Source organism: Penaeus vannamei, chromosome 17 (genome assembly GCF_042767895.1).
Source record: "Penaeus vannamei isolate JL-2024 chromosome 17, ASM4276789v1, whole genome shotgun sequence".
Taxonomy (NCBI): Eukaryota; Metazoa; Arthropoda; class Malacostraca; order Decapoda; family Penaeidae; genus Penaeus; species Penaeus vannamei.
In genome coordinates, this window is record NC_091565.1 from 15932674 (window position 1) to 15937673 (window position 5000).

The 5000-nt window shown below is 38.9% G+C and overlaps 1 protein-coding gene across 1 annotated transcript in view; it reads right to left on the reverse strand.

The window, feature by feature from the left end:
* The window catches only part of LOC113823139 (thrombospondin-1-like), a 20947-nt gene that overhangs the window by 15707 nt on the left and 240 nt on the right, over nucleotides 1-5000 (reverse strand). The window lies entirely within an intron of this gene.

A 5000-nucleotide genomic window follows, 5' to 3' on the forward strand; every position in this document is an offset into this window, starting at 1 on the left:
AAAACCTATTTAAATCGCTCTAACCTTCTATTGTTGCGCCTCCGTTATTATACTTCACAGTCATGTCCTCGACGTAGTATTTCTTGGGATAAATATATTTTGCGGTTTCTAAAGCTTTCAGATGGCTTTTAATATATCAATACTTCACAGTATACCTTCTTACACAGTGGACAGATGGACAACGTACACAGATTTCCTAAAAAATGAGTTTTTATTAGTCAGAGAAAAAAATAACATTACTGAGATTTTCACTGGCTAGAATTTGTCGAGGTTTGTTGCTGGTATAATCCGGTAATTTGCACAAAACTGCCTGTTATACATGGTACCCATTTCTTAATATTTTAAACACGCATTAATTATCGTCATTTCAGATGTGTGTTGTACATTGCGTGAAACATTTCAACACGTTAAGATATCAATCTTAAATAGGGGTATGGGCGATACGTTGACAATGAAATATTGCCCAAGGACCGAATCTTGATTTTGCTAAATACGCAAATGGTCAAAATCATATAAATGTAGCTCAATTACGGCAAAGCCATTGGCTTTTTATATTATAAAAATGAATATATGGGTTTATTAAATGGTATGCATACCCGATTTGCATATCAGGGGTTACTATAATGGATTTCAGTTTGATTTAATGGGTACCATGTATTCAGTGCCGAGCATTACGGACACGATTTGCCATCATCGTTCAGTATCCTCAAGGGCTTGCCTGAGCTTTCTGTTGCCGTAATACTGGTGATGTTATGTAATTACTTTGGATTCTGTTACTTTCACATAATAAATGCTCTCGTCTGCGCTAATGGTGATTGATAAACGTTAAAAGATAAATTTCTTGTAATTCCCTAACTTCAAAAAGCAATTATTAACGCACAAGATGATACGATGCATTTCTAGCTGGTTGATAAAACGAATACTTCTTATCATTTGCGATATTTATGGCATTTGGTTGTTGTATATAATAAATAAATAAATAAATAAATAAATAAATAAATAAATATATGTATGTATATATATATATATATATATATATATATATATATATATATATATATATATATATATTTCCTATTTAAACAAAAGCAAACCAGTTACGAGGCTCACACCTCTTGCAATCTGGTCTCCATTTTCGATTAGTTATCAAATTTGCTATAAACACCTAGAACACACCAGTTGCCTTGTGATACGCTGCAGATATTTCATTGGCATTTGTTACAGAAAGATGCACCCTTCCAGAGACCAAGACCCGTACTTTTAAAACCTTTCGCCGGTGCTGGCGAAAGGTTTCGCCGGGCGACCGGGAATATCGTACCATTAAAAGCATGACGTGTTCGCCAGGGCTGGCGAACGATCGTATTGGAACAGCCTGGCGAAGCGAAGTTGCGAGAGCTGTTTGAATATTATTTTCTTGCTTTCAAAGAAAATTAGTAATATATTTGTGTATGATATCACACTGTAATTCTAAAATATCTTAAAATCATATTTTATTATGAAATAACATATATACGTAGTTTTTTTCAAGACCTTTGATGTTCCAGTCGAGAGCTCAAGACATCAGCTGCATTCCTTATTGACTTGTTTAGATTTAGGTTGTTATTTTGGTTGTAGTGATAATTTTCTTTTCACAAATGTTACCAAAAGTGTTTTGATTATGTAAAGAGGCAGTAACGTTGTTACATTGTTAACAGTGACTGCGTTATGATAACGAAATTATAAATCATAAAATATATACATTACAAAGAACAATACTATAAATGTACAAGCATGAAAGGAAGAGAGGAAATGTTAGTAGAAATGGGATTAAATAATGGATTAATATATTAGTAATCGGTAATGCTTCCACGTTGGTTGAAAGTAGTGCAAAGAAAACGTGACATTTATAGAAAACGCAGTTATAGAAAATTGATTAACAGAAAATGAGACAAAGAAAACGAGTTTACAGAAAATGTAGACATAAACAAGTAACTCAACCTGCAGAAGGTTTGATTTGGACTTAGTCTCTGCGCGGCGGCGCGTGCGCCATTTTTTTCCATTTAACAGTAAATATAAGGCCTACGCATCTTAAACTATGTTCTCTCCCACTATTTTTTCCGTTCTATAAGATGGCGGTGTATTTTTTTTTCTCTACGCGCGTCGGTGTCTTTAACTTATTCCAAATGTTTTTTTTGCAGGGGTAATTTTCTATATTATGTCCGCATAACCGATATCGATGATTTTGGTATCGTTGGATTCCTCTCTCTCCACATTGCAAATATATAGTTTTAATTGCGCGGAAACCCCCTGTTAGCGACAAACTTGGCCCCGATAGCAGGGGAGGGCATGAAAGGTTCCAGCAAAAATGCGGGGTTAAATAGCACTAATAATATAACAGTGAAAATAACCATGGTTATTCACATAACTTTCCATTGCAGGGGGCTGTGCCCCCTGTGACCCCCCTGGGCGGGGGCTGCCGCCCCCCAACCCCCGCCGAGGAAACAAAACCTCCACCACGTATTCCCGGTAGGCTAGAGCGTTACACAATCATCGTCGATGTCGGAGTGGAGGGTGTAATATTACAATTACATCGTAAGATTCCCACTGAATCAGCATATTAACCTTAGCATAGTCAGCAATGTATATAGAGACGATTGTAGTATAATCAGGATGAACAGGGAGGCCCACCCTCTAGGCGGGTTTTGCGCCTTTTTCGATGTTATACCGATGGCCTCAAGGTCGAGTTTCCCGTCCTCTGGAATAACGACATCCGTATTCCTAACCGAAATAACCGTCGCGTTCAGAAGTCAGTCATAGCCGCCGCGATGGCCGAGTGTGGAGGGTGCTCGTATTCGGAGACGGATTTTCTTCGCGAAATTGCAACTAGCCAGGAAAAAATGCTAGAGATGTGCTTCCGCCACGGCCTCCTCCGTCGGGAGAAAGCTGCATCCTCCGGCCTAGGACCTCCTGCCGGACGCACCCTGCCTCCTTAACATTCTGTGGCAAAGGAGCACCCTCCCTACTAATTAGCGGCATTAATCAATCAGGTTAGTACCCTAAAAATCCTAGGTTAGTGTAGGTTATAGGCTCCGCATCTAGTTCGTGTGCACTCTATCCTGCCGTGAATATGTGGTGGAGGTTTTGTTTCCTCGGCGGGGGTTGGGGGGCGGCCCCCTGCAATGGAATGTCATGTAAATAACCATGATTATTTTCACTGTGAAGTTATATTATTAGGGTAATTCTATATATTACCTCCGCCGCTCCAACATCGTCGCCCCCGCTATCGGGGCCAAGTTTGTCGCTATTGGGGGGTTTCCGCACAATAAAACCTACATATTTGCATTGTATAGAGTGAGAGGAATCCAACGATACCAAAATCGTCGATATCGGTTATGCGGACGTAATATAGAAGATTACCTTTGCAGGAAATCCAATGATTGAGTACTATTTCTCCATCGACGATCTTGATTTAATAGTCCCGTTAGTAAGGGAAGGCATGAAGTACATCAAGGAAATTATGGGGTAAACAGGCTTAAAATAAGAAGTATAACAATAAAAAATGCGTAAAACTAGCACAAAACACTTATCAGTCAATGAAATTCTACAGACATAACCATCTTTGAAATTCTACGGTCTTATGCATGAGAATTCAAAAACTCTATAGGAACACAATCCACCTTTTGGCAAAACGGAAATTCACACGTTCCAAACCAACCTAAAACGTAATGAACAATAAACAAGTCTACTATAGCAATTTAAGTTGCCGTGATTAACCCTCCCCTCGGGTACTGCCCGAGGGGAGGGTTGATGGGGAGCTTCACCCCCCAACACTCACAGGACACATTCTCTTCACCTCGGTATGTACGGCAAGATAGAGCTGGGCATTCACACAGTAAAATAATAGACCAAATATCTTTATATCTGGAAACTTTCGTACGTTTCTTTACACAATCTGGATTGCTTCGATTTAATAACTTTTTTATCGGCATTTGGAGTTCTTGATGGGCCCAGATATTAAACTGGGATCATTACTGAAGTCTATTTTATGTTCTTTGTCACTGTTAAGAATAACCCAGAATCAACAAAATATTGGAAACCTAACATTTCTTACTGGCATTCCACCTGGAAATGAGAGGGCTGATAAGCTGTCAACCTGGCGGCTTGTGAAAGGAAATTCGGAAAGCATGATACGCACTATTCTAAATAAGGCTATGTCAATCTTAAAACACGCAAATGAAATGTAATAACACTGATAAAAGGCTAAGAGCATAAATATGAAACAGCATACACTGGTAATTAGGTAAATATTGTTTTGACATGCGCGTAGTAACACATGAACTACTTAGGACATCGCAGTAATGAGTTCAGCGGTCAGTCTCGTGTTATTCCTGGCAAGGTAAACAATATGAGCGACTTAGAATTTAAGTGGTGTCCGCGCACTATATTTTCGTCATTTACCAGTAAATGTGAGGTCGCTGCAGCTTACACTGTTCTATCCCACTATTTCTTCCGCCCTATAATATGGCGGTGTCCATTTACCTTTATCTACGTGCGTCAGTGCATTGGGTGTCGTAACTAATAAATCGCACGGTTTCGATGTACAATAGCATGCTTGGAAAATACCGAGAAGCTCACGCACTGGCGTTCGTCATTTTAAAAATGCCGCGAAATTCTTCAGGCCCCTCTTGCCAGTAAAATGGGTCAGACATCAATATATATATCATATATCATACCCATTTTAAGAAAGGTTGTATGGAACTGGACCTGTACCATTATTTTTTCCCGAGAGCAGAATGCTGCGGCAATCGCTTGACGGCACGACACACTTGTATTACTACAAATATCGTCGCTATTATTGGTGTTCACATTTACTACTATACCCAACAAATTCGTAACATAAGGGCGTGCACCTTTCCTACTCAATTAACTTTACCGTGTTTCCTAATAAAATTTTCAAAGAATAACTCTTTAATAGCCGATTCACTATCTATACTAATCTAATTACTCCATTTCGTATCCAT